This window comes from Lonchura striata, chromosome 8 (assembly GCF_046129695.1).
Source record: "Lonchura striata isolate bLonStr1 chromosome 8, bLonStr1.mat, whole genome shotgun sequence".
Lineage (NCBI taxonomy): Eukaryota > Metazoa > Chordata > Aves > Passeriformes > Estrildidae > Lonchura > Lonchura striata.
This window is the reverse complement of record NC_134610.1, coordinates 28,956,497-28,984,356: the sequence shown is the minus strand read 5'-3', so window position 1 is coordinate 28,984,356 and position 27,860 is coordinate 28,956,497. Positions and strand designations below refer to the sequence as shown.

The 27,860-nt window shown below is 38.8% G+C and overlaps 1 long non-coding RNA gene across 1 annotated transcript; it reads left to right on the top strand.

The window, feature by feature from the left end:
- LOC144246654 (uncharacterized) lies at positions 1-24,808 on the top strand. The gene is made up of 3 exons (XR_013340322.1): positions 1-17; positions 21,321-21,424; positions 24,691-24,808. It is a non-coding gene; the product is annotated as an uncharacterized LOC144246654 (long non-coding RNA).
- The last annotated feature ends 3,052 nt before the right edge of the window (positions 24,809-27,860 follow it).

Genomic DNA, 27,860 nt, shown 5'->3' with positions numbered 1-27,860 from the left:
TTGGACTACTTCATCATGTAAGTAGGCCTTGTGGGTTAATTTGTTTGTTGTAGTTTTTTCCAGTTGATTTCAGAATATTGTGGGTGTGTTCATCTTGTCCTTATCAGTCTCTACAACTCCCTGGAAGGTGGGTCTCAGGACTAGCAATAGGACAAGAGGACATGGACTCAAGCTGTGCTAGACGAGGTTCAGGCTGGACAACAGGAAGAATTTCTATGCCAAAACAGTGTTCAGGGATTAGAATGGGCTGGACAGGGTGCTGGTGGAATCACCATCCCTGGAAGGGTTCCAGGAACAACTCAGTGTGGCACTTGGTGCTGTTTAGTTGAAGAACTGATGTTTGGTCAAAGGTTGGACATGACAATCTTGGAGGTCTTTTCCAACCCTAACTATTCAGATGTTCAAATCCTAACTGGAAGTTTTAACTGTGAGAATAAAAAGCCATTAAGGATAGGAAAGAATCTGCCCAACACTATTCCAACTCAGCATAAAAAAAAAGAGGCTTTAACTCCTCACAAGAGTTAAAGGAAGAGAAAAGAACAGCATGACTTGTTGTGCTTAGTTTACTCATTGAAACCATACTTTAAATAGGGAATTCATCTACACAAAACCACATAATATATGTTAAGTAGAAACAGAGAGATACTCCAGATGTAACAACACTCTTGTGAAAACAATGTCTGCCTCTTTGTGAGGTTTTTCACTTGTATGATTTTTTAAAATAGTTTTTACTTAGTCCATATTAGAAAATTATTATGTGCACATCTTTACCATTTATCTCTACAGTTGCAAATATGGGTTTGGGCAGTCAGTGGAGACAGGTGAGTCCTGTCCTACCCAGGAATGCTCAGTCACTGCTGCTCCAGCCTGTGCAATGATGAATAATTTAGACCCTCTGTAGTTAAGTAGAGCTTCAGCTGTGCAGCTGATGATCAGACTACTGTCAGAGTCTGGGCTTCTTTTTCAGGTGTGCAAACACACAGGCACATGCTCTTCACTTTGCAAAGGTAGTCAGAGCAATTACAATCAGAGAGGGGGTTGCTGTGCCACTCCAAATTTGTGAGCTGTTATTCATCAATACTTGCACTAGGAAACATTTGATTATTCTGCAAGATGCTTAATGTTCCTGTTGATTGAAACTGTTTAAGGGTTTTAAATCAAGGCTTTTCTGTCTGCTGTACCACACCTGTTCAATTTCTCTTTCACTGTTATCACAACTGCAACAAAATAAATGCATCATGTACAAAAGGCCTCACTAACACTTTCAAAGATGAGAAATTGGTTTGTAAACTACTCCTTGATTTGTGGAGTAAAAATCTCAAGGGTACTTATATGTAACTTTGAAACAGCACCTTAGAACCACCTTAGACAGCTGAACAGCAACTTAGAACCAAACTTTTGATGGCATGAAGACAAAATTTTAGGTAAAGTGAGATCTTTAAGTAGCAGCCTTGCATCAAATACACATTTTTCAAATATGTAATATATGAATATCTGAAATATACATACACACACACACACACACACACACACACACACACATATATATATATATATATATATATATATATATGAAATATAACATTTCCTCAAAGGACACAATCCTATTGCATGCCATTGCTGTTTATGCTCTCATGGCATTCACATTCCCTCTAAAGAATTGCCCCAGGCTTCCATGCTGAGCATGTCTCTGGCACAGAACACACACACTGGCTGGTGCCTTTCTCATCCTGCACCTTGCTTCAGGACAAAAAATGTATGAGCAGCAACTGTTGAACAAGCCAGCTAGCAAAACTGGGTGTGAGGGAAGTGGGGTGGCTGAGGGGTCTGTTTTGGAGGGCAAGCCCCTTGCAGCTGTAGTGGTTTTAGTTTAAGTATCTTCTATAAAATTACAAAGATCTTTTAAGGCATAATCCAGCCCGTGCCCATTTTGAGAGGCCTGGCTTTATCTATGCATGGAGCACACTGTGCAAATGGATATTTAGCAGCTGTTTCTGCTCCCTGGCTGGGTGACTGAAGTTTGATAACTACATTGGTGATCATATGCAGTATAAATAACAAATACCTCTCCAGATGCATACTGAGGCCTGCATGCATTTATGCAATCAAAGCACAGCATTGAGGGGGGAAAAAAATCAATAAAAGCTTAGGAACAATGAAAAACCTGGGCTACAAATAAACAGAACCATTGCTGTACTAATAGAGATTTTCCAAGAGCTGGAATCTTGCTATTTTATCATACCCAGAATACAGCAGGAATTGTTTCATTGCTGACATCTGGCTGTAACAGCACAACCTCTGATACCATGCAGGACATAACCTCAGTGCAGGCTCAGAAGAAATCAGGAACATGACTTCACAAAAAATAGGAGTAATATTGGCTTATAGAGTGGGAGTGAAGAGTGATTTAAATGCAGATTCAAAATATCAGCAGTGAAATCTTGGTGTATTTAGAGTTGGCCTATTTAGCTATTTAACTGACAGCTGGTGATTAATGTCGATATAAAACTTTGAAATGGCTTTCTCTTGGAGTACAAAGTTGATAGTGGTTTATGCTTCAGTTTTTTGGTTGCTTTCTCAAATTAATTTCTAGACACTGAAGACCATGAATGGGAATGCTGAAATACAGCAGTTTTCAAAGCTTTCAAAATAGTCATGATGAAAAGTTGGTTTAGACTTTAATTGAATTGATAGTAATAGTGAGGAACAATTGTTTTGATTTGTTATTCACCATATTTTGGACAATTTCTGTAACCAAATGACAGATTTGAGTGCACTTTTAAAAGTTAATTGCCTGTTATCTCCATGGTGCCACATTTTATACATTTTATTTTATTTTATTTTATTTTTTTTCACCTAGTACAGTTTTCTAATTGAACAACTGAGTCTCTTATTCAAATCACTATTTTTTAATTATTGACACATAAAAAAATCAAGTATGATGCCTCAGCAATAAATTAGCATCACATTAAAGGGAAATAATCTGAACATGTTCACTGATTTTGTTAGCTGATGAGTTACTAACATGACTTCAGTCTGCACCATTATGGCTGTTGAAATAACCAGTCCAGGTTTTCCAGCAGTTTGCAGGCCAGTTCAGCCACAAACCAACAAAGGTGACCAAACACTCTAAGATGAGGGTTGGTCTCCTTTCAGGATCCAGTCCAATGCTCGTTTAGGCAAGAGGGAACTTCACTTGTACCTCCACAAGCAATGGATCAGGGCCTTACTAAGAATTTTAGAGAAGCCATGCTTTTCTTGGCCATTGAAAGAATTTCCAGTGGAGGACAATAAGGATGATGGTATTGTTTAAATCTGTGACAAGTTACACGATAAACTGAAGATAAAGCAGAAGTACCAGGCTGGAGACATTCTGACTTGAATGCATCCTTCTGAACCTTGCCCCAAAACATCAGCCTTGGGGGTTAATGTCCCCACTGAGAAACATGTAGAGCCAGGTTACTGACATGCACACAACTTTTAGGGCAGGCTACCTGCACAGCTTTTAAAACACTCACCACTTAAAACATTCTTTTCTAGAGAAAAGAAGGTGGTATAAGATAATTAGGAGCTTGGCAGACAGGCTCTGACCTCAGTGGAGGAGACACACCAGTAGAGCCCAGCTGTGCTGGAATAAAAAGGGGAAATGGGCCAGGCTCTTTCAGTGTTGCAGGTACTAACAAGCACAAGCTGCTGCTGCTGGGTACCAGCAATGAGGGCTTACACACAGCACTCTGCACAGGGTCAAGGCCTTTATCTGCTTGCTAAGACAAAACCCTTGAAAGGCATTTTCTGTGTGTGATAACACAATCCAAGATTGTGTGCACTCTCATATTACAGCCAAACTCTCAGAAAGATGGCATATCAGAGCATTCTATACAGGGACGTCCACTGAAAATGAATCCTCATGAAATATGCAAGTCTTTGCTGCGTGTTTTGTTCTTCATGCCTTCTATTCCCTCTCCTCTGAAACTGCTTTGCTTCCATTTGTGGGGGTGTGAAATGCAGAGATTTCCTGTTAAGCACAGAGCCACTCCACCTTGGCAGGGTGTCATGCATGGCAGCTGAGAGCTGTGCCAGGACAATCCCCTGATCTGCCAAGACCCTGATGTAGCTGCAGTCTTGGTAGGTCAACACTTTTACAGCCACTAGGAGAGGGAAGTTTTAATCTGCTTGTTCCATCTCAAATGCTAATGTTTTCTCCCAACACATTTCAATCATAAACAATTATCTGTGAAAAACAAATAAGGTAAGAGAGTTCTCTCACCCTTCCACAGTGTTTTGAAATTCCTTCTGCAATGTCTTTTGGTTTTCTGCTCCATCTTCTGCTCTTCCAACTGCTGCTTGGCAACACAGATTGCTGTGCAAAATATGGGCTCCTGAAGATTGCTCACTTCAATAAAATTTTAACCAGAGGCAAGCATGCAAAGTAATTGAGCTGCAGTGTTTCAATAGCATAATTGTGGGTTTGGTGTGATTTTTTTGTTGCGAGGGAAAGATTCTGTCTTATTAAGACAACATAGCTTCTGCCCAAGTGGACCAAGTCAGGCATGTGCAAGAAGATGCAAGATGAAAGCCTTGTTGGTTTGGGGACTGCTGTGACATCTCCATTGCAAAAGGACACAATTACCTTGCTTGCTTTGCACAGTGGCTCCTAAATCCCATCCAGTACCCTGCATGTTGTAGCATGAACTAATTCACACTGTTTAATACTAAGCATTAGGGTGTGTACAGGACTTCAGTTACTAGCTAAAAATCAGGATACATGAACAGTCCCCTGCAATACTCCTGGCAATTTAATTTGGCCTGGGGAAATTTTTGTCACCATTAGAGAACACAAAATGTGTTGGTCTCACAGAGTCATCACTACTCCTTCTGTGATACAAGGTTTTTCCCTTTGCATGATCAGCTTTTTTTTTTTTTTCTCTAAGAAATCAGTTTTTCATTCCATCTAATGAATTACTCTCCATAAAAAAAAAAGCTGGTTTTCCCTTTCTTTTCATTATATAATTTGCCTTTCAGATAGAGCTAGCGTTAAAAAATAACCAGGCTTAATACCGGATAAAATAGCTGAGAAGTTTTTTTCTCCACATATTCTCATATATTCATTCCTCATTTTGTTTTTGTTTTTTTGTTTACAGACTTTATTTTCCACATTCTCAAATTATCTTATGTCTTCCTTCTGATATTTTAGTATTGTTGCCCCGAGCTCTACAATGCAGTGTGTGTTAACTGGACCCCAAGTATTTAAACTGTACTTTCCAGGTTGGAGTTTTGAGACTCTAGCAGAGTCTCTTTGCCTCCCTTGCCTCTCTCTCTCTCTTTTTATTAATCTTTGATAACCCTCTTTTTGATCTGCACACTACACCCTTCTAATTTACGGATGCTTTTAAACCTCAGGCATGGGATTACTTCATTTGATTCATGGAAGACCATGAGCAGTTCAAATTAACCTTTTGCTTTCTTGAGGGGAAAAAAAAATTTACGTTGGGGATTTGGTTCACCTGTTGAGAAAGAAGCTGTCTCTTCTTATTTACTGTGATTGCCTCAGCATCACAGAGATGACTCATGCATACCCTGAAGGGCTAGGTGGCACCATAAATTTGCTGCTGGTCACCACGGACCCTGTCCAGAGCAAACTGAGGTCAAAAAAATCATTCCCGTTGATTCCAGTGCCAAAGCTACATTACACTGAGTGCACTTTGTTCCCAAGGAAATTAATGGAAGGTGATGTTTGGTGTTTCAAAGAACCATCAAGAGGTGACACCTTAGAGGTTTGTCTATAGAAAAACAACAGATAAAGTGGCATCATCACACCAGTGACAATTGTATCCTCTGACTTTTCCATATCTGTTTACAATCTTTTTTTTTTTCAAAAAGATGCCCAGAAAAAGATGAGATCCGTGTCTAAAATATGTGATAAGCCCTGCCTTTCTACCAGCCCACAAAGCAGGCACAAATTTACTGCAGCAAAATGAAGAAAAGGAAAACTTCTTAATGGAAAGAGCCATTTTCCTTCCTCTTGAAAGGAAAGCTTACCCAGGATGGTAGGTCAAGGTCTACAGGATTGATCTTCTGTTTCCCACTTACTTTTAAGAGTGCAAGGGACTTACTTTGTTGGGATCTGCAGAAAAGAGCTAAAGAAAGCATTCACACAAATATGACTGAAGGGCTGAGAGTTTGCCCAATAGGAAAACCAATATGATTACTCCATTTTCTGATACATATATCAGAATTTCAATCAGCCTGCAAGCTCTCAAGCACTGGATGTGGTTGCTGTGTTTGAGAAACAGCTAAATGGCAGGTTTTTCATCCCTGTCTCTGTCTGTCACACCATAGTGCTGACAAAATAAAACAAGGCAAGGGGTGAAAGAAGAGCAAACACTGAATTTTGTTTCTGCTTTTCTAAGCATTTTACAAGAACATGGCAATTAGAAAATGAACCCAGAAACTGGGTTAGTATTAGCTCAACACTATTTCTTTCTTAATTAATTTCTCCACAGTTCCTCTTAGCATTCAGAGACAAATCTGATTCTTTAAATCTGGTGCAGAGCCCTGGCCTAATTGCTAATAGACTGAAAACTATTTTACATAGCTTGATTGTATTGTTCAAAAACTATCCCTTTGCATACCATTTTACAGGCCTTCAAAAAAAAGCCAGAGACCTAGGAGGGCAACAGCACTTTGTAAGGGTTTAATACAATGCCACATTGTGTGCACCCAGCAGGGCAGATAAGGGCTATAGCAGAAGCTCTTTCTTTTACAGCTTCTCCACTCAGACCATCCATTTTCTGCCTCCAACAGCATAGTTTGCCACTGCATTAAAAAAAAAAAAAATATTCAGAAAGCATGAGAAATGTCAGGATGAATGTTGTCTTTTCATCTTCACAGAAGCTGCTTCCTGGCATTAAATTTGAGTGTTATCCCCTGCATGGCTTATCCTACTTCATTGCTGTAGCCTACCTGCCTCTGCCTCTTAATGAATCAGGACTCAATAAATCCTGGCTCAGTCCATTGTACTTGTTCTCTTGTAGCTAATGATAATACACAGGGAATACCTTCACCAGGAGCTTATTGTGCCATGTCACAGTGCAGATCAGTAGTTCAGCCAAGACTGTATAAGATATTCAGGTTATCTCATTTGAGCACTATTTTCTTGCTCTGGATCCCCCAGGGTGTGGGTGTTTTGCAGCTGGAGGTGCTGGGCTGTTAAGGTGCTTGCAATAAGAGGTGCTTGCAGTAAGAAATCCTCTGAGGCTTTGTGGAGGAAGGACAACGTTATGCCATTTATTAGAGCTGGCAATACAAGGATGGATTAGCATAGAAACTCTTGTGTTCTTCTAGACAGCAGGAACTATGAGCAGTTAAACACCCGTGGGACCTCTGTGTGTGCAGCACATCATGTCCATAGAAGAGATTCTACCCTTTGCCATTCAACTTTGTGTGACTTTCCTCCACAAAAATGACTCTATTCATCCCTTCCACTGCCAAACAGCAAGGGTGCTCACATGCCAACTCCTTGCTGCCCCCCTGGCTAAAGGCAAGGTGCCACAGAGGTGAGACAGTGGAGGAAGAGAGCAGGACCTGCCACAGACCCCTCTGCTCACTGAGCTGGGTGTGTTTATCCTGTGCCCAAGAGGTTTGTGCAGCACAGCACAGGCCTGAAGGTCACAGTGAGTGTGAAGCACAGCAATACTGGCAATCTACAGATTGGAATTGCATTGGTTCCTCCACATTCAGAGCTGTCTGGGACACAGATCCAAGACCCTCCCTCTCTTACTTCCTTCTCTGCAAAAGCCAAATGCCCTCATAAATCAGTCTGTGCAAGTTCTTCAGGAAATGACTCAAATTGCCAAAGGGATTGAAGAAACAGCAACAACTAGTGACACCAAAAGCCACACCTGGACCTGCACTAGCAGCAAAATATGCAAGATTTATAGACATTAGTGAGCCAATGCAGAAAACACAGCTGAAGTCATCAGCCCAGGGTGAAGCAAATTTACTGTGCTGTGGTGCTGGTGGAAGATTTTTCTTCAAGGTCATATTATCCCAGAGGTTTCAGAGTTTTTAGAAGAAGATGTCTGTAACATACACGTACAATCCTAGTTCTATGTTGCTCTTCTTTATCTCCCTACCAGCCTAGTGAGAATAACTAGTGTGTCGAGACACATGAATGGATTATTCACAGCCTTAAACTGCCAAACACTTGACTGCAATGAAAAGCATAAAATTTCAGCATGGTGTAGAATGGATGCAAGATGAAAAAGGAAAAGGAAGGGAAAAAATGAGGTACCAGGATGGCTCATTCTCTTCTGCATAATTTGAGTGGCTGCAGAAGAAGACAGTGTGCCCAACTGTCACCCTTGCTGCCTACATTAGCTCTTTAGGTTTAATATGCATCCCAGCCAGCAAAATCCAACTCAAGGCCAGTGCAGTTAACGGAGTGGAGCAGAGCACCTCCACATTCACAGTCAGATACATTAAATATACACAAAGTTCATTTGTTCCTAACAAAGGTGGAGCCCACCAGATGTCTGGTATAAAAGTGTTTAATTGTTGCTGCCCTCCCTTACAAAATACAACACAGCTGTGGTTTATGGGATAGCTGTGGTTCAACCTTGTGAGTCATTACTTCATTCATTTTTCATGAACAACTGCTGTCCTACCAAAAATTATATCAGGAAATGGAAGAACCGATCTCTCTTATAATCAGAAAGCAAACAGTAGTTGCAGTTACGTGTAATCTTATTTTACAGTAAATAGACCAGAAAATATGAAAGTATAACATGAATATTGCCATGTGCAAACATAGAAAATGTCTCTTTTTCAGAATTGTGCAACATTACTAGAGAAATCAAGGCCAGAATCATATAAATCCTCAAAATCTCTGCTAATTCGATATTACCACTTTCTTAGAACAGTGTGACATTATATACAGGTGTCCCAGCAGGAGAGACAAAGCAGCCAGACAAGGACGCTGCTGGTGAGCAGAACTGCCTTTATTTTTATTTAAATGACCTTTTGCAGTGAACAGCTCAAATTGGCTCTGTTTGACTTCACTGGCAGTGTGCTTCAGTGCAAGCACAAGCACAAGCTGAACAAGAAATGGACTCTGTTGCAGCATCTACAGCTCTTAGCACAGGCTGCTTTGCATGAGCACTTATTAATTGCCTGCAAAATCAGGGGAATATGTTCTGTGTGTGTCAGCTCAGCATATATTGTACATAATTGCACATTTGAGCCACACGGTTGTTTATGTCACTTTGTAATCACACTAATAATTACCAAACAACCAAGTAATTCAATGAACAGTAAATGTAACATTTAATTACTTTATTAATTTCCACATAACATGGAAGAAGGAAAATAGCCGGCTCAATCTATAATTTCACTGTGCTCACAAACCCTATCTTTATGCAGATATATGGGAGAAATTATCAAAACACAACACAGGAGATGCACAAACATAACTCAGCTTTTACTTGATGTTTTTCATGTTGGCATCTCTCCTGCATGGAGCTTTGAAAATTTATCCTATAACGTCAGGCTAACTTCAAGGCATCCTGAACTTTGAAAATTAAAAGAAAAAAAAAATCTGTACTGAGATACAAATTCCACCTTCTGTCAGGAACTTACTGATTAAAAAACTCTTTATAGGTTAAGCCAACCATTACATTTTTATGTTGCTATATATTTCACAACATAAAAAATAAAATATTTTCTCCATAAAACCTTTCAAAACCGTAAATACTAGCACACTCCACAGCTTCAGACGAAGTTGCAATTTATTATTTATCTGTTTTTATATTCTGCTGTGGTATCTTTTCCTTTTATAAGCCTGGCAAGTTTCCCACTGAAGTTTCTTTGTCAGCAGTTATTTTAAACTATAGCCCTTCATACACCATGCTACTCTTATGCTGAACCAGTCCTCAAGAACTAAGTAGTTTTTAGGAGAAACATGTCTTAGTTTGGGGAGACACAGCAAACTCTCTGCAGTTAATGAGCATTAAGCTTTCTGAAATTCAAGTGCATCATTCTGAACCACACCTGAATTCATGCTGAGCATGATTTTTCCACAACTGTGTCTTCATTCACACTGCATTTGGTAAATAGGCACAAGGCAAAACTCAAGTTTTCAGGGGCAAATTTTGCCAGACAGTTGCATCCACTCTCAGAGGAGAGCATAAAATCCTGAACTCGAGGTTCTCTACCTGGAGCCTCTCTCCAGGTACAGAGAGCCTCGCTCCCTCTCTCTCTCTCTCTCTCTAGAATATGAGCCAAAGAATGGGCCATGACACCAGAAGTGCATTGAAATCTCTAACATGGAAACACAGAAGCAGCCCCTAATGTCCTTAAGGCTGTTTCTCCTGGATGTGCCTGAGCCCTGCCAGAACACACAGTTTTTCTTGGTGATCGATGGCTGCCTGTCTCCAGTCAGTCACCACATCATGTGTCTGACTGTCAGTGACAACAGCAAAAGGCCCAGGCCATCTCTCACAGACAATAGAATGAGAAAATGGATTGTGATGGTCAAAGGAGTCAACCAAACTCTCCTTTGTCCTGGCCTGCAAGGATCAGGAAAGTACTGATTAATTGTGCTTTCTGGAAATTGCACAGTGATTATCTTAAAAATGTAATCTTTTATTGAGGTTGCTATTTAATAATAGGGGAAATTGGAAAGGGTTAGCACCTCTTAAACTACAGCCTAGACTTATGCATTCACCCCAGATCAGAGCTGAGGCACACCTGGGCCCACACCAAAGTTACTGCAGATAAACCTAGAAGCTATCTCCTCTCAAAATTAATTTTTTAGCTTATTTGTTTATTTATAAAAAAGGTCTGTACTTGGTTTATATTTTTGCTGAACTTTCAGACATTCATTGTCAATTGACCAGCTGGATACTTGTAGGCACATGGTGTGTGGGATTGGGATTGGGATGGGGCTGGGCTGTGGCACTCGGTGTGTGGGATTGGGATTGGGATGGGGCTGGGCTGTGGCACTCGGTGTGTGGGATTGGGATGGGGCTGGGCTGTGGCACTCGGTGTGTGGGATTGGGATTGGGATGGGGCTGTGCTGTGGCACTCGGTGTGTGGGATTGGGATGGGGCTGCAGCCCAGCCTCATCCCCAGGGGCTCAGCTGTGAGCAGCAGGTGAGCAGCACTGACAGCAGTGAGCCAGGGAGTGCCCAGGGACACTGAGCAACCACCAAAGGGCACACAGGTGCACTGCATCAACATGAGGGGTATAAAAGGTTGAGCTAGAGTACAAGAAGGGTGGATATCTGAAGCCCTCTGAAGTGGTAAGGTGTTATTCTGCACGGGCTGAAGCCTTCTGAAACTGTATGATGATACCCTGTGTATTGTGGCCTTCTCGATTGTGACAGGTACTTTAGCAATAGATGGAATAAGAAAGTAGGGTTTTGAACATAAAAAATGCATTAGAGAGAAATGCAAATGCTCAGATTTTCTTGATATTTAGTACTCATGTCTCCTAATTTGTCCAGCATGTTTATTAGACCTCCATCTTATCCCTCACCATTGCTTTGGTAGCAAAAACTTCTTGTTCATCAAGAAGTATGACTGTGCTGGGTATTGAATAGTGCTCATGCTGCAATTGCTTAACTTGCTTGGAGCTGGAGAAACTCCTTCTGAGGGAAGAATCAGGCATTTTGTGCTGTTACCAGCAGCCATTCAGCTGACTTTAGTTTTAAGAGCTAGTTTTCAAAGTTCTTTGATGAAGTATGTAACTTTACTGCTGATCTAAAACCCAAACTGAAACAAAAACCCCACTAATTTCCTGAAAGAGAGAACAAGGTCTCTAGAACTGAGACAGTTAATAATAAGTACTGCTACTCCTATGAAAAAATAATGAAAATATAGTAATTTGACTAAGAGGGGATGTTGAAGTGTTGATAGAAATCTAACTTACATAATGCAAGGACAGATTCAAAGGATTAAAATACTATATAATTTTGAAACCATTACAATAAGCCTGAGTGATCCTTTATTAGGGAGCCTCCAAAAAGTGTGTAATTTTTTCTTCTACAAAAGCTGTAATCTCTCTGCTGGGTGTGTTAAAAATGACATTTCAACCTCCCCTGTGAAAGTCTGTGTTCGTGAGTTTCTGTCAGGCTGGTCTCATTACTTTAATGCATTTTGTGTATATTGTAATAACAGAAATGATTTAATGCATTTCTTCTCAGATCAATCCGGACAGTTATCTTTAAATCAGTCTTGTGTAACATTAGGTAAAGAAGTTATAATTGGATCAAGGGGAATGAAGAAGCATTTAAACTTTATTTTGCTCATTTCCCTGTAGAAGAACTTGCAGTAATAGACTTCTGAAAACTATTCCTAGTTATATTTTTTAGTTCTTGACTTTTAGAAAACACTTATGTGAGACAAATGAATTTGGGAATGAACATGAAGTGCAAGCTATAATGTGTATCTCCCTCACAAATCACTTGCAAACCATTTTTATAGAATGCAATTAGCCATGTACAAGGATGGCAAGAGACATACTTTTGAGCAACTGGAAGCCATCATACTCTACCTGTCAAGAAATAGCCTCCAGAGAGCATGGAGCTTCAGAAAAGAAACCTCTGTGCTCTTTAAAAAGTGAGGCTGATTTCCTAGAATTAGTAGAATGAGGAATTTTGTTTGACAGGTGGCATCACCACCCTTTGTACAAAATGTCGAACTCGGTATGAAGGAATGGGATATAATCAGAAAGAGAAAACTCCATGAGGTCTTGGGAAGCCTCAAACCTGCAGCTTTTTGTCATCAAAGTCTGGTCCCTTCTACTGAGGTTGCTAAAATATGTCAGAGTACCAGAGCAGTGTTGCAGGCATGAGTTGAGTCTTGAAAACAACTCATCCAGCACAATGGCCATTATTTGGAAGCAAATATCACCATTAAAAGGGTCTCTCCAATTTATATATACTTTTGTATATGAAGGTGATGAAAACCTGACAATACTTAACCTCTATATTGAGCATATAATTGAGGGAATAATAATAAATTACTGAATGCAAGAGGGATATCTTGAAGTGCCATTATAACCACTCTCATGCCATTTTATTGCTATGTGAAAACTCTACCTCTGTAAGCCTAGTATCATTCTAATGAAGTAAATAGCTTACTCATTAGAGAAGAATAAGAGCTTGAAGCTTTTAGAATTCAGCTGGGCATAATTTACTGATAGTAGGAAAAAAAAATAGGAAAAGGTCAAATTTTCTACTTAAGCAGAACCATCAAGCAATTACTTAGAGGCACATCAAACAATAGCACCACCATTGTCTCCAGAAGCAGAAAGGTTTACAAGTTCTGTGTATTAGCTAGCACCCTTAAATTGGGTTGATGATGTGTGAAAATAGACTTATGGGTATGACCCTTGGTTGTTTCAGAAGCTCCTTATTCCAATGGCCACCACTTTCAGTGCTGCAATGAACTATTATCCAAATTGAATACTCAAATCTGAATTTGACCACTGAATGCCTGATGCTCACTCACACCAAGTTCCTTTTTGTGGATGTTTGCCAATCATTTGTGTAACCCCTTGAGTGCGCCCCGAAAGGTTCTTGGACAAATGCTGATCAATAACCAAAAAGGATTTTAAGAGATAACACTAGCACGGTCTCAGACCTGGCAGAGAAATCCAACACACATCAAGGCCAGTGTTCAACCTGATCTGACCATGGTAATTAGACACTTCAGCTGTGAGCATTGTGCCTGTGGCCTCCTGCTCAGTAAGGACAAGTTTAGCCTTTGGCTTAACCTCTGGCTAAAACCAATCTGAAAACTGTCATTTAATTCCACACATTCATATTTCCTATCCTTAGGGATATGCTGTATAATTTACAGGAAGTATCACTTGCTAAATCCCTGTTTTTCTGACTTTAGGTGTTTTCGAATGTTACCAGAGAATTCTTTTTTTGTCTGGTGGCTGGCAATAGGTTATCAAACAAGAGGTCTTTTGGATCCTCTATTTAGCTCTGATGATTTGGCCATTTACACCATTTATTACGACAAGGAACTGGGTTTTCCTTCACTTGAAAATTGGTTTATCCGAATGAAAAACTGTATTATGGGTGCAAATGGACTCCTGTCCAGTTCTGTTGGGCTAAACATACCAATCGTAATAGGGAAAAATCATTAGGAGTGACCTGTGGAGCCAAAGAAGAAGAAAACTATCAGAAACCACAGTTTAATATCAATGAGACAAAGTCAAGAAAAAAACTTAGTGTGTTTGTGGCTTTTATTGCTGTTGCAAAATGAAAGATATCAGGCTTGCAATGGCAAGCCTCAGACTCAGCTGAAGGGGCCCAATATTTAAACTGCCAGGATAGTCTAGGAGATGCATATGCACAGGAAATCAGGCACCTTTAATACACAACTTAAACTGAACTGGTCAGCAGATAATTATTTTCAAGACTAGGTAAAAGATTTAAAAAAAAAAAAAAAAAAAGAGGGGAAAAAAAGGGGGCTGAAATACACACTCTGCTTCATATCTCTTTATTTAAGGTAAGAGTTCCAGGTAAAAACTGTGGGAATTGTCTGGGTCAGGTGTGCAGAGGTGTCTGCTCTGCTGCAGTGCAGGAAGCATCTGTGTGTGGTGCTCAGAGCTGGGCAAGAGTGACTGACTCTTCTGCATCTGCTGGAATCAGCTCCTCATCCGTTGGGGGCCTTTCTAAAGCATCTTTTCCAGCTTGCTGCATATTTATGCATCTGGTCACTTTTTGACTCTGATCTGCCTAAAATATTTAACAATGGAAGCCACTCCTAAAACATTAAGTATCCTTGAGTGAGCAAAGTTTTACTTTTCTATTGCTGAACACAAAGTACTGATGGATTTGCCTTTGTACCTACATCCATAGGTTCTCTGCCCAAAGTCAAGCTAAAATTACTACTAGTCAGGATGTTTTTTCTTCTTGTTGTATCTTACACTTAGCCAAGATTATGACTCCTTTATATATGTGCTTTTATTTGTACAGCTGCTGGCATAGCAGGGAATCTTTAGGCACTGCTGGTTTGTTTGTACATTTTTGTGTACATTGTACAAATTTCATGTTCATGTACCAATCCACAGGGAAGAAGATAATGGTTTTGGAGTTACATCACTTCTCCCTTCCATTTCTAGTATGAATTGAAGCAAATTCATTGGAGAGAAACTGGGCTCAGAGCAATAAGTTATGGATCAGCAGAGCCAAGGGCCTAAAAGCAGCAGGTCACTGGGGAGAGTAGCCCATCTAGAAGTTTTTATTTTCTTTTCTGAGCTAGAGCATTTTCTGGATCTCCCTGGGTGGCAGAGATTCTGAAGGTAAAGAGGAAGAGAACACCTTAGAAGTTCCCTTAAGCTCTCCATGAAACATCACAGCTTCTTTGTGTGCACTTCCACATGTATAGATGAGATAATTTATTTTTAATGTTTACATCAATTAATAAAAAAGTGTTTTACCTATCAAGCTGGGTTCTATCAGCTTTATAGGCAAAATATTTTTCCTTTCACCATGGATTAAGCTATAGCTTTACAAATATTCCCTAGACCTAGGGAATTTTTTTCATTTTGCTGTATTTCACAAACAGTTTAAGAGTAAGCACACACTAATATCCTTTCAGAATAAAGGTTGTAATTACAAGAAATTTAAACAGTCCTACTTGACCTTTAAGAACTGCATGTTTAACAGACATATTTATGACTGAAGACACAAGAATTCTATACTTTGTAGGTATTTATGAAAGCTGTGAACACACCAAAAGTCTTTTCTTTCTTTCTGCTCTAAACTGGGACAATGCTTAAGTATGTGTGTGAGCATTGCTCAGATATGGAAATTTTGCCTGGTTTCTTTTCAAGTGTCCATGTATCCTGCTACTGGAACGCAAGCAACAGTGACTATCAGTATGTAAGGCAGCTGTTAGTGCTAGTTAAAAGAGAAAGGTGTGAGTTTAGATAGATTTTTCCAATTTTCTTCACCAAAAAAGGTTTTCCTGTGGGGAAAGTAGGGGACAAAAACCCCTGTGTCGATTGCCTGAGCATAAGGTCATTCAGTATATACTCTTCCTTTTCTATATGAACAGATCAGTAACTCTGACTCCTGAGACAAAGTCATGGGCCTTGGCAAGGTCCACTCCTTGGCAAAATGCAAGATTCAAGCAGAACTTTGGGCACAGAACTGCATGGAGCAGTCACTCTTGTGAGTATGTATTTTCAGTCTTCTGGGGAATACAGAAGACTCTTTCTTTGTAATTTGAAACGCTGACATTGGCATAAATCCAGGATGAAAATTGCAGCACAAAAGGGAAATATTTCATAAAGCTATAAGTGATTGAAAACAGGGAATTACAATGCTAACTACTTTTGGATGTTAATTATAGAAGCTGCTACCAGGCATATTCTATATATACCCACCCTATTTTCTGGAAGTAACAAGAGCACTTTCTGTGATCCTGTTATCATACTGAAACAGGAATTCTCATCATTTTGCATTGTTAACTGTATTTGGATACAGAAATTTGTCTCACATAGGGAGAATTTACAATTCAACAGACCAGAAGAGGCTTTTTCTCTTCATGATTGCATAACATATATGAAGTAGTGTAAATATAGCAGTGTTTTATTTATTTGACCACCTCTTAATAGACAAAACTGGGACTAGTTATTTTTCTTGCACCACTTACCCACAACAAGCCAAAGCCTGGGAAGATGCACATATTGAAACTAATATTTTTCTGACTTTGGAGCATTTCTTGAGCCCAGTTTCTTATTTTGATATGAAGAGGAAGCTGTGTTCTACAGCACAAGGACCCAGCAGCAGAACAATACCAGCACACAGAGGTGGTACCTGTGCTGGTGGCAGACCACAGGCAGGGCTCTGAATTAACTGTCTAGAGTGAGTTCTCCTCTTGTTCTTTGCTGCCCTGGGCAGCTGGGTCAAGCAGAATCTGTGCATTCACTCAAGATGCACTGCTGTGATCACATCCAGGTGTGCTGTGCTAACAAGGCTATGAGGGCAGCCCACAGTCTTCACAAAAAAAAAACTTTTCATAGTTCTAGGAGCCCAAATGGCCAATTCATTCCATAAATTTCACAAGTCAGGAAAATAATACTTTGTATGCTCTTTTTTTGTATTTCCAAGTATTTTGAGTATAAACACGGAAGAGTAATTTAGGAAAATGAAATTTTGATGGTATACTGGTAAGTCAAATTTAAAAAATATAAAAAAGAAATATTATACTTACAGCAGGACTTCATTCTCAAATCTTTGGCAGGACAGTCTGAGGTAAGTTATTTAACAGTGATCTTATTTAGACTCTTAATGAAAGCTCTATAGTCTGCATGTTGTGTATATTCTCATTTTTCTGTCCTTCATACAATCCATTCAGTGTGATATATGTTGGCTGTAAATATCTTAATATCTTGCTACCACTGGAAAAACTTACATAAGGGTGATTGATCTAAAAAGTGATAACCATTTCAAGCTGAAGACATGTTCTGTTCCCTCCCCCTATCATAAAAATCTTATCTTTCCTTGAAAGAGTAAGTGTGGTGGCTCCCATGGAGTTGGAGAACTCTATTTGAAAAAGTCATAATTAAATTCATGAACCCTTCTCACATTGCACATTGCACTCTAAAAATGTCAAGAGATATTTCTGATCAGCCAATAATTGGTCTTTCACATATTTCCTATGTCAAACATTTATAACTAGCATAAAGCTTTTTTGTAGACTATTTTTGCCAGAATTAATATCACACTTTGGAAACACTATAGCATAAAAACAAGATCTGTTTTTTACTATATCTCCTAATCTTACATAGCACAGAGGAGGGAAAAAAATCAGTTTCAATTACTGTAATTTAATGAAAATATATTTACACATACACAAAAAGTTAAAGTCAGCATGAATTATGTTCTTAAGCCTCTTTATAGCTTTTTAAAGTTTTATTCTCAACATGTAACTGTTTTACTGAGAAAATATTAATAGCAATATGCTCTGAGAAACCTGCAGTTCTGAGATGTTAGACACAATCTCCCTGATTGGTATCAAAAATCTGACTAGAGATCAAAGCATGTGCATACACTTTAAGTTTAAATATCAGTTAAAAACAAGGTTAATTGCTGTATCAGGCCTCTCATGAGGTGGGAGGCTAACCAGAATTAACTAATTTTTTTTCATGAAGGGTTTACTTTTTAAGGGATTTATGAGACTGTTGCTCTCATAAATTTTCTAACCAGAAAGCTAGAAACTCTCATAAGTTTTCTAACCAGAAAACTGTTGTACATATGACAACAGTTTTCTGGTTAGACCTCCATAGTAGCTGTTGATTTCTCAGACAGCTCCAAAATTCACTGCTTTGAACAAAGCAATGACTTTTTTTTTTTTTTCTTCACAGAAGTGATTAAATGTGACCTAAAATTATTAGAAGCCCCAAAATGTGAACCTCCCATTTTTGAAATGCCAGTGAAGGAATATACAAGCTGTAGCATAAAGAATTTTCATGTTGTTTTCTTCTCCCCCTTCTAATTACTATGCTTTTACATTAATAAAAATTGTGCTTTCCATTTCTAAAGGGAGACAGTAGGGATGTACCTGACCATATTTTCCAAAGAATTTTACTTTCTGAGCATTTCCATATACCTGTAAAACTGAGAAGATGATAAAGTTACTGTATACTACCAGAATAATCCCCAATCAATGTCTGCTCTGATTTCTCCCTAATCAGATTTTTTTCTTTAACTTTAGGCTGTAGATCCATAAAGAAAAACATGAGCAATTGCTCCCTGGGGTTAATACAGTGCTTCAAAGAAGGAGCATTTAATTCCCATAAATAGAGAGATGATTTAAAGAAATCCTGTAAACGATGAGCTGAAAAGAAAGAACCATTTAACAGTGCAGAAATAACAGGTTTCATTGTTCTGGCACCAAAAAAATTGTGCTGTGCAGTCTGGAGCTCCATCTCCTGGTGCTTGTCAAAGAACAAAAATAATTTCCAAGTGTCCCCTAATCTAAACACAGGCACCTCAGTTCTTCTAAGCCATATTGCAGGGGCAATGGAGAGCTCCCTCACCCCACAGCAAATCCAGATTTAGGTTTGTAACCCCTGTGGACAGGGAAAACACAGATTTGAAAATGCCTTTCCAGGTCACTCTGGACTCACTGGAGCAGTTCACCAGCTCCTTCACTATGGACTATGCTGAAACAGAATTCTCCTGCATTCAGTGAAAATCTGGGAGTTTGTGCACATCACCTCACTCACAAGTGCTGGGGAGGTGGAGACTGCAACTATGTTAAGCACTGTGCAAAACAATGAAAATTAAGCACTATAATGTATTTCTTTAGTTCTTTATTTGTGGGATGCTTAAGGAATTGTCATTTGAGGGTTAGAGTTTTGTGTAGTAAATAACTGAACTTCTCAGTTAAACATTTTTATTTAAAGTCCTCTTTAAATATATATATAAATACATATCAATGTATAATCTACATAGTAATTTTACCAGAATTGTCAAAACATGATTGCTGCTTTACAAAATATCACATGGCATGGGGAAATACCATACAAGTGAGCCCAATATACAAATACCAAGTGAATGTAATACAGAAGGGAACAGATGGGTCAAGGTTAGGGTGTCAGTTGGAACAATATCACAATGGGAGGTTAAGTTAGTTAATTTTTTCTATGCATTACCCACAGAAGCATCCTTAATAGGAAAAAAAACTTCTAACAATTCATTTCAGGAATATTTCTGAGTAAGAAAATTGACACAGTTATGAGTATTTCTTATTTTAGTAAAACCTTCCTCTGTCATCTGGCTGGTAAATAAATGTATATATTCTTGTTATGGTTGTATTAATTTGTTTTCATGAATAGATTCAGAAGTGAATATCTCATCATTTCTTAAGAAGGATCATTATGTAAGTCATTTAGGGTGTTTTTGCTTCTCTTTAAGTATTTATAAGTAAATAAGCTATTTTATTCAGCCAGCCAAAAAATACTGTAACTAAAACACATTGCTGCTGCTGCTGCTGTATGGTAGCTGGATCATTAATCTAATATAATGTCTTTATTTTAGTTACGGGCTTTTTATCAGCAAGCCTAGTCAATCCAATAGTACAGTTCACAACTCATATATTTTTGTTTTATTTTTTCACCATTTGCTGGCTTACAGGAAAGGTAAATCTGGTCAAGAGACGACTCTCATGAGAGAAACAGAACCTACAGTGTGGGATGGAGGTTTCTTGGGGAATGAGTGGTACCTGTGAGCTGCATTTAGTTCAAGTACCTGAGCACTGCAGACCAAGAGCACATTGCCTTCCCCATTTCATTTGCTATGACAAATTATTGAATCCAAGCCCTACTTTGCTATCCCAGTGCAAAAAGATATTGGCATTACCAGTTTGAGCCCATTTCCTCCAGATTTATCCCACTGTAAGAACAGACATTGCCCTGTAATTTGGTATAGCTGCTCAGTAAAGTAAGGTGTACCCATTTCTCTTTCAGAAGCTCCTCTTAAATTTCATTGACTTAATAACACATATTGAACATAAAGAGGAAAGAATAAATATGAAGGGAAAATAATAAAACCATGAACAAATATTATTAAAAAGCTTTTGAAATATTTTTTTAGAGTGGGAGTAGCATGAACTTGTATCCATTTGGAAATTTAATCACATGTCTTGGTTTAAAAGGACAGATAAGAATTTATTTGGGATTTTGAACTGCCTTTTTTGTGCATCATTATAAAGCAAATTCCAGATATATATGTCCATCCTCCCACAGGGATGAGAAAGTACTAGAAATCTCTGGCATTATGTATGTGGCAATCCTCTTAGAAACCATCATTGCTACTCAAATTATTGCAGCTTCTTATAACAAGGCACTTGCCTGATAAATAGCAAACTTTTATTAGTTCCCTTACCAACCTTTCAACATCTTATATGTGACTGATATTGTAACTTAAAACTTGTCAGGAGCAATAGAAGATATTCAAAGCATTAGTTTGAGTGGAAAAGTCCACATAAGCTGTTCTTTTCTTGCAGCAGTCTGACAATACTTTAATGAACTCTAGCCCTAAGCTCAGACTCTGACAACACACCAAAACATAATAGTTCTCAAGAGTGAACTTGCAATTCCACCACAATATTTCTGCAGGAATTAGTCTCTGAGACTTTGCATGGATCAAATTCAGCTCAAGCACTCACAGCTGCAGGTGGCAGAACACAGTGGTTGATCTCTTTCAGGTGAGTTACACAACCTGTAATGATTTTCTCATGTGATGGTATATTTACAATTTACTATTATTTTTGTAAATTAATTATTGCAGAGCCTGTATCATTTTGCCTGTTGGTGCAACTATGAGAGAAATGCAAGATGTTTCAGATTTCCAGCTGAAATTTCCTACAGGAAGGCAATGATCTGGACCTGGAGGTAATTAGGCCTGTATCCTAAAAATGAAAGTAGAGGGCTGGCTCTCTGTTCTTATTGAAGGAGGGTCTGCTGGTGCTGTGTGTGTCCATTTCCCAGCAAGGATGTGCTGACCCTTACAGTGGTAGCATGTACTTACAGAGCCACAGAGATCATCACAATCACTGCCTTTTCAAATAACCTTGTGCTTCAAAATACTAGAGCCAAAGCCCTTTTATGGGTTGATGATTCTGGAACCTTTTTGCAGTGTAAATACAATATCAAACTGAACAGTCCTGGATGAGAAAATAATTTTGCTAAACTTTCCCTAGGATGGATGGAGAAGCTTCTCATAGTACAGGATCTTATTAGTGCATTCCTTATTGTCCTAATGTTTACTTCCCATATCGATGAACATTTCCAGCTTCACATCATGAGCAATTTCAATTGCACGTTCTAATTTTCTGTCACATAATTGACAAAATATTGACTGATATCTAATGCCAGGTCGACCTTTTCACTAAGTCCTCTGCAGCCTCATTATTCCCAGTTTTTATGACTTACCATTAGCTTCACATTAGCCAGAATCTTACCTTCCTTACCATCCTTCTGATGTTCTTCAGCTAAACCACAGAATCTCATGAGATGTATCAGTTTCATTGGCAGGACATAGAGAAGTTAGGTCTGTCATTTCCCCTAAACCCACAAACCAGTTTTTGTCAAAGAAAGGCAGTGGCATGCTTTGCCACTACTGCCCTTGGTGAATCAATGGTGTACTCCATTAATTATATTTCAGTGATTCTAATTAGTCAGTCATTGAAACTGCTTTAAATCTGTATGGTATTGAGTAAGACTCAATTCATATATCAGTATATTCAGTAATGCAAAGAAACCTCCAACCTTTCCTACTTTTAGATTCAAACTTCCAATGTCAGACTTGGGGAGAATCTAGAATTTCCACAAACTATGCAGTGCACCTACAGACTTAACAAAACAAGTTTGTGTTGTGGGTTTTCTTCTTGTTCCTGTTAAATTGGCCTTTTGAAGACTAAGGGCTTGTGAGCTTTGCATGTTAAAGGCTAAACTCTTGTTATAGTGAAACTGATTCTTTTAGGGCTTGAGGGAGTTTGAAGGTAAATTGAAAAGGAGTGACAAGGAGTCCTTGTGCAAGTCATTCACCTTGTAGAGCTCTAGGATGAGAGAGCTCAAATGCTACTCTACTTAACAAGCTCAAAGACACCTCATTTAAATAACAAGCACAAACTCCACTTGGGATCCACACTGAGGCATTTGTGTATTGTGCAGCCTGAACTCCCAAACAACATTATTTGAAACAAAAAAAAAAAAAAAGGAGTAGTTCCTTTTACATAGTAGTAATTCAGGGATCAAGTCTCAATCAAGTCTCAAAAGCATTTCAACATTTCAAGGACTATTGCTATACTAAATTGTTTTTGACTACAAGAATTAAACTTTAAAAGGAACCAAATACTGTTTTCAAATTCAAATTATTATCTTCATGTCTCACAAGGATAATAAATCTATGCATATTCTTGTCACTTTAGCAGAAAGTAAAATACTTGTGTTTTAAAGCTGGAAAGTTAATTCTTGCTAATAAGTGATGAAGAAGATGCCATGATGGCTCAGAAATTATACACAAGAACAAAACCTAAAACTCCATTATCCAATACCGATCTAGTAAAAATATTTTGCAGAGTTAATACTCAAATTTTATACACAAGAAATGCAACTAGAATCATTAAATAAATATATTATTAAATAAATCATATCATAAATCAGTGAAGTCCTTTGGTTCAGCTCTTTGGTGGTACTAACTGGAATGTCCCACCAAGTGCTACTATATATTTGTCCTACCATAATAACTTTCTCATGTCTTTTAAAATGCTATAGTTAAATTTCAGTGGAAGTGTTTGCAGCTGGCTTGGACACCTCTTCATATTTAAAAAGTTTATCATTATTAAAAGTCAATGCATTTTCAACAATGTGAAAGAATATTTGCTAATGTTCACAGAACTTTACACTTTGAATAAAAATATCTGTCCGTAAGATGATAAATTTTACAGAAATCTCTCTTTTAAGTCAACCGAGTTCAGAATTTTGTTGGTTTTAGCAGAATTTTTATTGATTCAAAAGTGATTTTAAAATTAATTTTTAGATCTGAATGGTATTCTTACTCAAAAACAAGCTCATATTCAAGAAACAATAACTGAGCAAGATCTCCAGAGATATCTTATTTCCTGTGATGACTTTTAGAGTAGGTGTGTTAAATTGAAATTTCATTAAGTTAGAACTAGGCACTTCCTTTTTAGCTTTTATACAATGATGAATGGTGCAAGAAATATATGCAGATGGAATGTAAGTATATGACATAAGGCAGAAGGAATATATGAGAACTGAAATGTCTTTTTTCAAACTCAGCTTCAACACAGTCTCATTTTTCCTTATTAGTTTTTCAAGCTAGTTTTGAGACGAGTCCTACAATTAATGTACAGTCAAAGCTCCCATTCAGGCAGTGGGAACTTTGCCTACTTCCAGGAGTACAAGCTGCAGCACTTGGCCCTAAGAATTTAATATAGCTGTAATAACTCATTATTGAATGTTTAGTTTAATAACAACTGCTTATTAAGTGTATTAGTCTCAGCTGATGAAAGCAAAATTATTTAGTGAAAAGCTGTTTTTCTTTACATTAGTGTGCAATTATTTAACTGAAAGTTTCAAAGAGACACCTCTAATTACAGTACTGCTTTAAAAGCATTTAAGCATCAGTTATTAAAGTATCATTTGAAATATGCTTATGGACCTCCTGAAGTGTTTAAAAGCAAAATTCTGGTTTCAGATTATTGCTTAGAACAGGTTTCTTTTCAATACTTACTAATTTCTTACAAAATCTGCTTAATGTACAAGATTTAACTGCTTTCTGTAAAACAGAACAAGATGCAAGAATTTCTGTGTGTACAGAATGTATATGTGCATAGACAATCTCAGGCTGAGATTACTGACTGAAAATCAAAATTAGTGATGCACATTTACAAATTAAGAATCCCTTTGCTGAATTGGCATTTATGGGGAAAGCACCAATGAACACTAAAAGAATTCTGCCAGTGAGTTTTCTGTAATTAAATAAAGACATTTATCTGCAGAAAAGCTAATTCTGCTTGCCATTTAGCATCTTCAAATATTTGTCCTCAAACTACACATACTTGCCAATAAGAAAATATGAAAAATATCTTGATTGTTTGTGTTTTAGTCACCTGTTTTGTTTTTTTTTTTAGGGATACTTGTTCCTCCATCATGTGTTTCCAATAGTTTATGGATGAGAGATAAGCAGTGCTCAGGAATCCCTGCCAAACTCTGTACACCTGACAAGTGTGAAAAGGACACAGAAGGTATCTTTGGTGAGTCATATCAAAAGTCTACTAAAATTCTGGTTGGTCAAAGACACGTAAGATATTCAGATAAAAGGAGTCAGAGCCCTGAACAGGCATATGGATGAGTAGAGCTAGGTAATTTTCCAGCAACTTTATCCTGCAGAGAGAGGGTGATGTGATAGAGGAGCTCATCTGCTGAACTGAGCGGGGACAGAGTCTGACATTTCCCACCTTCTGAAAAACTTCTCTGCCCTCTGGCTTAGACACATAAGAACTGTCCTTGCTGAACTATTGAAATACAGCTTTTCAGCCTTTCACACATGCAAGACATTGGCTGTGCCATGCAGGCTCCAGCCAGTCCTTCCCTGAGGCTGGGAAACTCCTGTGCAAGGGCAGCCAACCCCAGGGAAGCTCCATGCTTGTGGCTGTGGGGTGTGCAGGGCTTCCTCTGTGCTGGAGCTGCTGTGGTGGGGGGATGTTCTGAGCTTAGTATCTTTTATACCTTCAGGAAGAGGAATTTTCCTGCTCTGATGGCCCTTCCTTGGAGACCCAGTCCCCAACTCCTCCACACCCACTCATGGTCAAATGGGCTTTCCCTTCCATCAGTCTTTGTCCTTCCCCACTTGGTATTAATGTTGTTCTTTCTGACTCACACAGCAATCCTGTCACTTTTATTTCCTCCTCTGCCTTCTGCTCCTTATTTCTCCTAGGGAGAAATCCGTCCTCCTTGTTCAGGGCTCAGGTTGTGTACCTGTTTGCCTCCAAGGTCAGTAGGTAGCCTGGTTGCTCCAAGCACAGCCAGGAGAGCTGTGGATGAGGAAGGAGCACAGCAAAGCTGCAGGCTGGCTGGAGTACCTTCAGCTAAAGTTAATTAGCCATAAACCTCCCTGCACTGCTCAGCCCGGGGACAGCCTATTGGCTTGTTCTGTAAGATCTCTTGTCATGCTGTCAGCTTTGTGTAAGTAATGAGTAAACTGCAGAAGCTCTGAGACTGTTATCTCTTTCACAAACTGTCTCCTTGATTCACTTTGCTCAAGCCTCCATTTTTGCATCCATTTGTTTTCCCCACTGCAGCAGGATTGCATTTTGTCCTGTGTTTGTATTGCTCCACCAGAATCAGGGCTCTGACAAATGTCAGTTTATTATTGGAGCTGTGGGTTGTTCCTTTTAAAGAGAAAAGCAATGATGTGTCACAGCACTCATCTTTTACTTTACCTGGATCACCATCTCTGGAGCAAGCCCCCCCTCGTGACAGTACAATGCTCAGCTACACACATGTGACATTTTGGATTTAGTTACCCCACATGCAATAGTCACAATACAAACACATAAAGGATTAAATATCACATGTGAAAATTTCAGGGTTAATTTTACCAGTCAAAAAATAGCAGCCCAGAAATAGATATCCTCTTCTGTGGAGAAAAGCTAATACAAAAGTGGTAACCAGTGCAGGAGGCTCTAAAATTCATTATGTCCCAAAGGCCTTGGTGGCTTTAGCACATACACTCTGGATTACAAGACCTTATAATATCATTTTAAAAGTAAACTTCCTTAACTTATGATTGAATTTTAAATGTATAGGAGTTCCAAACTATAGCTGTATCACTAGACCTGGAGAAGGTTTCTTTGAATAAAAACAAGAAGCAAAGAAACAAACAAAGAAAACAACAAAGTTTTTAGTAATATCATTAAAACACTTGCTTTCCTGGTAAATAATTATTAGCCTTCACAAGGCTGTCAGGGGAAGAGCAGTTGGTGTTAAGGCGGCTCCATGGCAGGTGTGCCTGGGAGCCAGCTGTCAGACTAGAACCACAGTTGCATTCTATTTTCTTCCTCCCAAAAGTATGTAGACACATGAATGCTGTACTTCCAAAATTACCAGATGCTAGTTTGCAAGAGATGTGTCAAAAAAAGCCTGTAGCCCAGTGAAAATTCAGGATTATGGGGGTATGTGTTCTACACCTCCTTTGCCAAAGCGATTTCTGATTCCTATCCTTTTGTCTCCTGGCTCTGCCTTTGGTACCAAAGCACTCAGAGGAGGGAATGGTGAGAGATTTCCTGTCTCCTATAAAAATCCTGACCTAATCACAGCACTGGTGCCTCTCTGGAGCCCTACAGCAGGATGGAAGGGCTGTTAGAGGTGATTACGGGCAACTCCTTGGCACGAGGAGCAGAGCAGCAGGAGGAGTCCTGGTGCCTGCTGTGAGACCTAAGCGGGTCTAGCACAGCTTTCAGAGTCTCTGCATGGGAACCCAGCAGGGGAATGGCAGCAGCTCTTCAACCCTCCACAGGACATTAGAGATGAGTACTAAAAAATACTAGGAAATCACATAGGAGTACTTAAATATTATTTGATCATTAACACAGTAATTACATCAGCGCTGCTCCTGCCTGATGCCGTAATTTAAGAGATTTCAGCATTTTCATTATAATCAGTAGCAGTTATTTCCTGTGGTTCATTGCCCATAAAATGTTAACCATAGGGGAAAAAAAGAGACAGAGATTTTGCCATGATGGCAATTAACATCCACTGGGGTGCTTGTGCCTCCCTGAGCTACAAATCACTCTGGTGGGTGCTTCATCAGGCTTCAGGGGGCCACACAAGGCACTTCCATTCCTAAAACCTTTTAATAGAGGCTTTTAACTAAGATTTTTAATGGAACCCACTCTGAGCAAGTAGAATGCATTTCAAACAGGCCTATGTCTGTTTTTGTTTTTCCTTTCACCAATATTTTAAAGACAAGGTTTTGCATTTACTGGGTTATGTGGGACATGCAGTAGTGCTTCTACAATAATGTAGACTCAGCTGCTGTGCAGAGCACGTTTCTTAAGAGGCTGCAATTTCTGACCTAAGCATATAGACAGTGAGCTATCAAGCCCTACTGCCATCCAAATGAAACTTCAAAAAAGTTATCACATATGAATTTATGTAACAAGCTCTCACACATTTTGCAAATGGGAATGTAAATGATGGTTCCCATATACCAAGCAGATTGCCTGATTAATTAATGCATTACAAGGGAAAAAAGTTTTATGTTTAAAGCAAGACTGGGTGACTACCTCAGTGCATTAGT